The 11,174-nt window shown below is 42.2% G+C and overlaps 1 long non-coding RNA gene across 1 annotated transcript; it reads left to right on the plus strand.

Annotated features, from left to right (window-relative positions):
* Positions 1 to 8,300: 8,300 nt before the first annotated feature.
* Positions 8,301 to 10,745, plus strand: LOC123181532 (uncharacterized). Its single transcript, XR_006491758.1, has 2 exons — positions 8,301 to 10,006; positions 10,248 to 10,745. It is a non-coding gene; the product is annotated as an uncharacterized lncRNA (long non-coding RNA).
* The last annotated feature ends 429 nt before the right edge of the window (positions 10,746 to 11,174 follow it).

The raw sequence follows: 11,174 nt of genomic DNA on the forward strand, positions 1-11,174 counted from the left end.
GGTTTGCGCACTTTTCCCCACAAGACTCGATCTCCTCCGTTGGATTTCTCGCACTTCAGGGAGTTTGAGAAACGGATGACCGAGACACAGTCTTTCAGAAGCATTAACTCTAACCCCGGGTAGACAGTACCAACCTACATCCCCTACATCTGCTAGCCTACCACTAGAAGAGGTCATGCAACATACTCAACTATGCTAGAGCCCATAATAGCTTGTGGCTGCACACGAAAGTTTCTAGCATGAATAATCTTATGATCCCTTTGAGCCTGGGTGGCGGACCATAGGAGGATCACACGGTATAACCCCGGTGCCCTAAACCAACAATCCACCCAGATGTGTATTAAAGTTGCCACCTTAAGTTGAACCATTAATTAACAAACTCACATCTGTCATGGATACACTCAAACCCAATCCACGTCTACGAGCATAGCATGGCAATAAGCATAACGTAGAAGTAACTCCCAAGGGTTTGATAATAAAACAGGTAATAGGTTCTACCTCATCATCTACTTCCCAATACCCACAAGTTAAACACATCCTAATCATGTAGTGTTTGAGGATTGTAACTAATGCATAAAAAATGGGTATGAAAAGAGTATGATCAATGTGTTACTTGCCTTGCTGACGATCTGCAAAACCTAGTGACTCGTAGTAGCACGCTTCGCACTCCGGGAATTCTATCGCAAACAAACAATAGCGTACATAAGCACTCAAGCAAAGATGCATGGGTAAAACTCAACTAAGAATATCTAACTAGAAAGTTCAACTGAAGAACTCCGGTTTGCAAAAAGAATCAAATCAAACGGAGCAACGAAACTCAAACCACGAAAGAAACAAGATCCGTTTACTAATCTGGACTAAAGTCAAATTTTACAGTACCAAAATCTTGTTCAAGTTGGTTAAACAGAAAGAGGGCTTTGAGACGAAGATCTAGGCGCTTGTTTCACCTGATTTGGATAAACAAGCGAAAAGATAAACTAAAACGAAAATCAGGGCAGAAATCGCGATCGAAAATAATCGCGGAAAAACCCTAGAAAAAAACGAGACGAATAGGCTAACGAACGAACATTCGCTGTCTGCGGCTAACTGACGAACAGTGTTTGTTAAAACGAACGTACGGACGAACGTCCGCCATTTAACTAAACCGAAGAAAACCGAACAAAACCCGATCTAGGTTTTTTTGCCGAAAACAAAACCGACGAAAACTGGCGAAGAAAACCGGCGGCGCGACTCCGCCGGGATCCGCGGCTGTGGGCGGCAGCAGCGCGGGGCGGCGGCGGGGCGACGGGCGGCAGCGCGCGGCGGCGCTAGGGTTAGGGTTTGGGGCGGCGGCGGCTGGGCCTCGGGGCGCCTCGGTCTTGGGCTTATAAAGCCTGAGCTCGGACGAGTCCGGCTCGGGGACGGCCCGATAGGTTGGTTGACTTTTTTTATAAATAATCCTGACGCGGAAAAACTAATAAAAGAAATACTAAACGGGGTCCAAAAATCCTGAAATAAATTTTCACGGTCCTCTAATAATATTGCGGACAAAGTGAACATTTATTTGGGCCTCTAATGCAATTTTGAAAACGCATATTTTTCCTAATTCAAATAAAATAGCAATAAAATCCAAATAAAATTATTTATTTGATTTTAGTATTTTTTCTTCCAACATTTCATTTATTTTGGAGAAGTCATATTATCTCCTCTCATATATTTTAATATGAAATATTTTCGGAGAGAAAAAATAATTAAAACCAAATGATCCTTGTTTCGATATTTGAAAAAAAAATCAAATATGAAAAGCGTGAAATCCCCAACTCTCTCCGTGGGTCCTTGAGTTGCTTAGAATTTCGAGGATCGCAAAACGAAATGCAATAAAATATGATATGCATGGATGACCTATGTATAACATTCCAAATTGAAAATTTAGAATGTTACAAATGCATGTACTTTATGCATGCATGTATGGCAATTAATACATTGGAAAACATAAATTTTTGAGGAAAACAAAAGCATTAATTGGGTGTTTTTGCAAACTACAAAAAGTATTCCACCACTCACCATCTACCTTGGTTGTTGAGATTTTTGAATTGAGCCCTATAAGGCTGGTTGTAATGGGGTATCATATACTAGTATCATGCATATGATATATACTAGTGTATGATACTACTTCCGTAATGCATAGTATCATAAGTTAGTATCTTAGGTTGCCTTATTAATTGTCATGCATCACACAAAGTAGTACAACATTTAATATGATATGGTATCATGATATGATACCACATCCTCTCTTTCCTCATTTAATCGTGTGCCACATCATCCAGAAAGTCTAGTTGGCATGCATGATACCGCTATGATACTACCATTACAACCAGCCTAAACCGGAAAGGATGGAGTATTATACTAGCTAGTCTATGATATACTAGCTACCTCACTAAGAGCATGGTTAATAATACAGCCAACGGTCGGCTATAAGAAGTTGCCATGTCATATACATCCAACCACTTAGCGGGCATGTACAATAATAAGTTTTAAATATGTACTAGTTTATCAATAGTTAGCCCACCTTACATCCTCACAAAGTGTCTTGGGTCTCGTGTTGCGGTTGTCTCTACTAACCAAGAGCCCGCTTCTCTTCTCTCTCCTCTTCTCTTTCCTCCAACTAATAAGCACATATATATTATTCTATTCCTTATAGCCTGCTTATGTCACTCTATTGTACTTGCTCTAAGACTAGCCACAATGGAGAGTAACATACACTAGTAACATACACATATCCCTAGACTATGTTACTACCTTTCATAATGGGTAGTAACATAAGTATGGTAACATGCAAAGCCTCATTTATTAGGTTATAGACTCATATTGCATTGGGACATGTGATGTTACAGTAACTAGCTAAGTTACTCAAACTACCTCTCTCCACATTAACTCATTGCCACATAAGCAAATTTGTTGAGTTGGACTCGATGTTACTGCTGAAGTTACTCCCACTGTGGCCAGTCCAATGCATAGTATCATAGAGTAGCTATTATCATATGTAGTACTTTATTTATATTGTCATGCATGACACATAGTAGCATAGCACTTATTATGATACAGTTTCATGATATGATACTTAACCCTCTCATTCTTCATTTAATTCTATGTTAGCTCATCAAAATTGCCTAGTTGGCATGCATGATACTAGCTATGATACCCCCTTACTATCAGCCTAGCAAAGAAGGTGTACAGATCATTTGTGCGTCGCTTTGTGAGTTTTCATCCATTTGTTCGAGAAGCGGGGAGAAGTTTCAAACTTTTCGGCCGCAAGGTGCGGCCACTGGCGTAGGCCTAGTTTGTATTTTAATTACAGGAAATTCATATGGAGTTCAGACATCATCAAAATCGATGTGTGCCCGTGGCGTGCTCTCGCGGCCCCATGGGAAAAAATTGGTAAATTTTGGCACAAGTTTTGATGACCGCTACTTCCAAACTGGAGCATCTCACATGAAGGATCATGGTTTCCAAAAGGAGACATGTCAATTCAAACTCCTGTGGCCGGTGACTTCATCGTTTGGCCTAAAAAAATTCCACGGTACGCAATTACCATTATACCACGGGTTTTATTTTCTGGCGCATTTCAGGTATCGTTAGCTATATTTAAGACATTTTTTGAGATTAACATGCATTTTGTGCATAAAATAAAATTACAACCGGAACTGCATGTGTTGTCGAAAGGGATGAGCAACGTCGTTCGATTTGGGAGCATCCAACGGTGCAGATGTATGATCTGTGGGGTTTGGGTTCTGGCCAATCAGAAAGCACCACTCAGATCGTGGGCGGGGTGGCGGGGTTTGGTCGTCACACGGCTTTCATCAATGAACCGTGTGCTATTCGCAAACTAGATTGCATATTTTTGTTCACACATACTGTAGTGCGATCAATTGAGTGTGCTACCTCTATGATATAATCTTTCCCTATTTTTTTAATCTTTCCCTAATAATAAAGCACGGATTGACTTTGTCGGGTTCACCGTCACAATGCGCTTATTCCCGTGAATTTACGCTTTCAGTTTTTTCACCTATATTATTTTCTATATCCGAGGTGGTACTATTTTACCTGCGTATCTGGAAAAAGAAAAAAAAAATTAATAACAAATTGGCACGTACAGGAGTTGAACACACGACCAACCACTTCGCGGCCACGGGGCCAAATGACTGGTGTGTCTGATTACAGAGGGAAAGTGTATATATTTATACATGTGCGAGATAGCTGAAAAAAAAGTAAATAATCCCACCTCGCCCACGTATATTGAATCACATCTGTTTAAATATGTCCGCGAGTGGCCTAGGTAACAAGCTAGCTCAGGAGCAGTACGAGGCGTGGCTCAGTTATATCCCTATATGGGAACACATAATTACCTTTCAGGAAGGAATTAGCGATCAGGAACGGAAGGCATTTTAAACGAGATTTAAGGAAGGGAGGCCACAAAATGAGTCAGGAAGGAATTAATGCATGGGGAGGAGTGTTGGGGGGCGCCCTGCCATTGCTAATTCAACGAGATTTAAAGAGGCGAGGCCACATAATAAAAGAGCAAGGAAGGAAATTAATCCATGAGCATGAAGGTGATGGATTTGGATTTAAAGAGGCGCAAGGCCACGTAATAAAAGAGCAAGGAAGGAAATTATCCATGAGCAGGATGGAAGGTGATGAATTTGGGGTAGGTGGTATGAAGTCTGAAGGAAGATGGAAGTCTTGATCAACTACAAAATTAAAAAGATTTACCTAATATTTTACGTTAATTAAAAAGATTCTCTATTTTTTGATTTGCTATTTTGCTTTTGATCCAAACAATGTTCCATATTTTGTTTTGATATCATAACCATGTTTATTCATATTCATATGCAAAATGTGTCATGCAACTGACTGGAGATCAACTATAAAGTTAAAAAGATTTACCTAATATTTATTCTAAAATTTGTACTCTGAATGAAAATTGATTCAAACGATGTTCCATATTTTTTTTTGATTTTGTAAACATATGTTTAGTCACGTACAAAATTATTTTAAGACAATTAATTCACACTTGCTAGATTTCTTCAGATGCTTCATGAAATGTCTGAACCTGAACTTATTCATAAACTTACATTTAATGCTAGACCCCATTATCCCTAAATTTGATGTTAACTATGTAGCGGGACAGTTCCTTGACCAGACCAATTGTATATGAACCGGTGTTTTCTCCGTTGCAAAAGCACATGCATTGTGCTAGGGAGCATGGGTGTGGTGATGGTGCATGCACCAAGTGTAGTTGAGAAAATAACTCACCATCATTACAAGTCCGCAAAATTACAAGTCGGCACGAGAAGGAGCTCTCAAAACAACATGCTCGAGTATGATGATCAAGCTCATCACCTTGGGATTGATCATGTTCGTTATGAATATTAGCACAACAAGACCACAATCAACAATGATGGCGAAGGGAAGAAGTGGTAATGCAGATGGGTCACTAGGGACGTGTAAAAGGATTTGTTTCTCCCGTTGCAAAGCACAGATTGACTCCGTGAGTTCACCGTCACAATACGCTTCTTCCCGTGATTTTACGCTTTTAATTTGAATTTATAAAACATATACGTGAGGTGGTACTAATTTGGGGAACCACGTCGTGTACTGGGCCGCCTGTTAGCGCGCTTCAAGTGCCTATTACTTCAGGCCCACCGAAGAGGTACGCTGCCGGGTCCGGACCTGCTTTGCTGATCTCCTTTTTTTTAATCCAATCTCTCGCATCATGCCAGCTCGGCCCGTGCTGGACGCATCCCTCGCATCCAAGGACCCCTCGATCGACCGCGAGTTCCAATCTGGTGTCCGTCTACTTCGCTGGAGCGCCATGGACGGCTGAGCGGACATCGCTACAACACGTCCATTAAACGAAACCTTCGATCGACTGCAAGTTCCACCTAGATCGCCAAAACACCATCAACTTCGCCGGAGCAGCATGGAGGCCTGGGCGCGTGACTACGCAGATCCCTTCAATTGCTACGGCGCCCCACCAGCCCAAGTTCAATTTCCTCCTTCGCCGACGACCGGCGCAGGCGGCGGTTCTCCAAGGACAGGCACTCAAACTGGACGGGCCCGCCCTGCCGAGGCGCTGAAGCGCCATATTGAGCGACGGCAGCCGGCACGTGTTGGTCATCGCTCTTGACGGACTCAGATTGGCGTGCTGAGGCGGCGAAACACCGTGTTAAAGGACGGTGGCCGGCGCGTATTGCTCGCTCTCAATGGGATTCAGATCACGGGCCAAGAAGAGGTCCGTCTTGGTATGGAGGTGACTGGCCCGGAGCCCCAGACAACAGCCAGGAAAACCTACCGTCCAGTCCCGGCCGTTGTCGTCGTGAAGGGGTTGCACAACATGGCACGTACCGCGCAAGGATTTCATGCACACACCATGCAGCTGTTGGGCAATCTCCAGGATGAGAACGGGGTCCAGGTCGCCGTCGCGTGCAACCAGCACTCCAAGGGTATTAAGTAATCAAAATCTGCACGTTCAATCTTTCTTTTCTTTTCTTTTTTTCGCTTCTCCTTTTCTTATTGTATTTTCTTTTTATTGATTAGGTAGAAGCAGCTTCACTACGATATAGATGTGGGTTACATATAGGCGGAACTTCTTGCTATTTACTAAAGGAAACAAATGCAATATTCTTACTCTCATGGAACATGCAGAGAGCTACGTTTGACATGTGTATTTTGATCTATTCATACAATTTATTATTTCCAGAACTTCTTATGTCTACGGATACCTATTTACTATAGATTATTTTGCCTACTAGGTAGCTTGCTGCCAACTAGAACTTGATCAGTAGCCGGTCAATAAAAAGGTTACTTTAGAAAAAATAAACTAGAAATACAATGCTTTTCTTTTTTTGAACACAGTACAGATGCAAGCGCTCATATACACGCGCATACACTCACCCCTATGAATGTACACACGCACACCCTACCCCTATGAGCACCTCTGAAAGACTGAGGCGGCATATCATCTTGAAATTTACGAAGTCACCGTAGGCACCTCATCGTCGACGGGAACGTCTCCTCCCACTGAATGCACATCGCCGGAGATCCTGAAATAACAGAATTAGTATTTGGCAGTTTACCACGGTAAACTTAGTATCCATGTGCAACTTCTCTAATCAGTTGATCCATACCTGAGTCATTAATTGTTCCTTTTCTGTTTATGTGTTTCCTGATCGGGCCCCATGCGACCTCTTGCATTGAGCTCTTTGCTGCATACCTGTTGGTAAAAGCCAATAATTTACATAGTATTTCTCTGAGTGTAGCAAGTTTACTTGGTATACAATTTCCTTAGGTATGAGTATGTATGAGTATTTCTAAGTTGGAGAAGTAAAAACTTATCTGACTATGCATACACAGATGGTTCTGGTATGGCACTACACCATTATAAAACTTTTGATGATAGCTGGACAATCATCAAGTTTTCTTTTGATTGGCCTTTTTTCATTTCTATGGAATATCCCCTGACCTTTCGAAAAATTAACCCGCAATACACAGTGACGGAATTAAAGAGAAACACCATGATATTCTGGTTAATCAACCCACAGTCCATCTTCTAAAATAAATCCTTTTAAAAAATATCCATTATTTTAAACACTAACTCCAATTTTAATATGCTGTATATGAAATTTGATTAGAAAAATGTGTAGAATCTAAACATGGTGTTATTTTACCTGTTAACCATTTTTGAAATGCTATGCAGGGTGCAACCTTAATCAATAGCGCATGATCCATTTTTCCTTCGTTTGGGCGCTGATCCTAATTGCAAACGAACACCTCAACAAACCAGATTAAACACGAAAAAAACCAATGATAACCACGCATGCACGCATCGGCAAATCTCGCAAGAAAAAACATATTTCTCATATTATGATGAGAGACATGCCCTTTGGATTGAACAAATTCAAGCACATAGTGGACGTGTGCGCACTGAGGCCACCATGAGCGATGCTGGAAAGGAGGATAAATGGCAACACGTATGGGATGCCAGGTTGAAATAAAGGACGTGAACCTATTCGGGAGTCATGATTATTGGTTTAGGGAGGTGTGGTATTTTTTCCCGTTGCAACGCACGAGCTCTTTTGCTGTCACAATACGCTTTTTCCTGTAAGTTTACGCTTTCACTTTGAATTTAAAACATATACGCGTGGTACTAATTCGGGGAACCACGTCATGTGCAATCTGATTATGCATGCGGTGCCAGGCTGCCAGCCCAAAACAATTTGCAACCGGGCCGGATCGACCTCCCGAGACACGCAAACATGGAATCTGACAAACGATGCGTTGCCGCAGCAGACTCGGCCTCCTTCCTATTCTTTCGTCGATCTCCCTCGACTTGGGCTTCGTACATCGAGATCGAGAGAGGCTCTTACCTGCGAGGCTGGGAGAGAGCAGTCAGGCGGCGGCGGTGGCTCGAAGCACAGTCAGGCGGTGGCGGCTAGCGCGACGCCCGCAGCCACCTCACGTTCCCTCGATCTTCATCCTATTAGCTTTCGCCACCGTCACGCCGGTCCAGGCCCTGCCTCTGCCTGAGGCCACGCTAGGGCGCCGCCACCCACCTCACCCCCTTTGCACACCCAATCTCTCTTTCAGATCCAGATCCAGGCTGCTCATCGGTGTGGATCCCCAGCCGAAGCATGAACATCGATCCAGGCAGACCTCCTCTCCGAATTCAGCCACTGGGGCATGGCTCCCCTGCGGTTTGAATCTGGGCGCTCGTCAACAGAGCAACCAGAGAGGTGAGCTCTGGCTTTGGATGCGTGGAGGGTAGGGGCCAGAGCCACCACGGCAGCCACGAGAGCGACATGGGCCTGCCATGCTCGTCAACGACTTCCTCGAGAGCGGCGATGGAGGTGGAGACTCGCGCAGCAGCAGCGACGGCGAGCCCGACGGTCCCGACCTCACCCACGCATTGCTGTTCACAACCATGGCTTACCCCCCACATCGTGTTCGTCTGCTAGGCATGTTGGTTAGGTAGCTGGCTCTGCTTCAGAATCTCTGATCAGTACATGTTGGAGGAACATCTCTGCAATCACATGTATAGCAGTCGCTTACCAGTATATATTTTGGGTAGCAGCTACTCCCTCTGTTCCTAAATATTTGTGTTTCTAGAGATTTCAACAAGTGACTACATACGGAGCAAAATGAGTGAATATACACTCTAAAATATGTCTATATACATCCGTATGTGATAGTTCATTTGAAATCTCTAAAAAGACAAATATTTAGGAACGGAGGGAGTACTTTCGAGTAAATTGTTGGTATATAGTAAGTACAGTGCTGCTATCCCGTTTTGCTCAGAATTTACTCTGTAGAACCACAGTGCATGATAACATGAACAAAAATATTGATATATGTGGCATGTTGATTTTACTCCATGACCACAGGGGAGAACAAAAATAGATGTACAAGCAAGCTGAAAACAAGAAGGAAATTGAGTTGCTTTCCATGGTTCACTCACCATTGTTCTCAATCCATAAGACAGAGCTTCAGGCTTGGTTCAAAATCACATCCATGCTTAGTTTCTTACCATCTACTTATTGCTTGGTTATTTATCTGTCTATTTTATTGTTATACTAGCAGACATTCTCACAAATCTTGCCCAATGTTTTGACATTTTCAGTACCTTTTCATTGGCTATTTCTTTGAAGCTTGAATTACAAAAAGGATAAAGGAGAAATATTGTGTACCATGGTATGATATAATATACCAGTTCCATGATATGTGGTAAATTTCCATGGAAATTGCCTAGAGTTTCTCATCTTCGGTAATGCTGGCAGAGAGTGGGAGCACAAAATCGTTTGGAGATTTATGATGTGAGATCTAATATATAAATCTTTATATATTCATCTTTTCTTAGTTAACCTGCTTTTCGGAACAAATTGTCATAATACATGTAGGAAAAATATATGTGCAAGGATATGAATTGTCCAAGCTCAGGCCACTGCTGGACAAGGTACTCACCTACTTTGAGGTAAGACAAAGACAGACAAGTTTAGTTGTAACTATCTATAATTGCATGTTTGTTGATATGGAGGTTGTCTGCCATATTTTGTGAAGATGTTTGTATGAATAACTAAAATATTCGAAAATTTATTTGAACTGTTTTCAATCTTTCTTTATTTTAGCTGAAATTTTGTTTACCATAATTAGTTCACATAAGCAGTATTACTACATGGAATTAATGTTCTTTCATGTGTACTCCCTCTGTATAGGCATGCATCTGGCAAGGTGTTCATTGGTGTGGAACTCTGGCATCCGGCAAGGTGTTCATTGGGGCAGGGATCGATGGAGACGAAGTTGTGCATGACGAAATCCCTGAAGTGGCCCCTAGATACTGCTGAATGACCGGGTCACAGGCGGCATCCATCCAATCTCGCCGTTCTGCCGACTTAGCAGGAACACTATCCGCTCGTGCTCCACCCTTCACCGGAACTCCGTCTGACCATGCTTCACCCGAGATATGTACTACAGTTTCAGAAGATAATTAATACCCAATGCATAGCTTCTCTGTTGCCCAATGTACCACAACTTATTATGCAATCCAGTTCTGCACCACTGGAGCATTATTATTTATGTAATAATGCTTCTACTTTCTGCAGAAGCGACAATAAAACTTCTCTTGAGAATCTAGCACATAAGGCAATTGTATGCTGGGTTTTAGACATAGACAATGCAGCTGGGAATATTAATCGTATGTTGGGTTTCAGACATAGGCAATGCAGCGACCTAGAATTGACTTGAAGTTGTTTCTTTTGCTGAGGTAGGACGTAGGAAACATGCAGCTTGAACCAGAGCAGAAAAATGTACTGCAATTTGGTTGCATCTTTAATATATGTCTAGAGGTATAATGTATATGTAGTAGGTGCGGTTCTGTTGCTTCTTTTATTTTCTTTTACATAGTCTATTGACTGGTAGCAGGATGAGAGGGAAGTTAGCAAGTCACCAGCTTTGAAAGAATAATTTTTTTCTTCAGTATTTAAGCAATTACTTACTTTTGAAGAGTTATATACATTCAAAATCAGTGTATATGCTTGTTTCCCTATTCATATCCCTTATTTATATCGTTACTTTCAGAAGATTTACGATCATTTCACTGAATTATTCTGAACTAAAGTTCTTATAAGGACCAAGGACTCCGG

The sequence above is a fragment of the Triticum aestivum genome, chromosome 1D, assembly GCF_018294505.1.
Source record: "Triticum aestivum cultivar Chinese Spring chromosome 1D, IWGSC CS RefSeq v2.1, whole genome shotgun sequence".
Taxonomy (NCBI): domain Eukaryota; kingdom Viridiplantae; phylum Streptophyta; class Magnoliopsida; order Poales; family Poaceae; genus Triticum; species Triticum aestivum.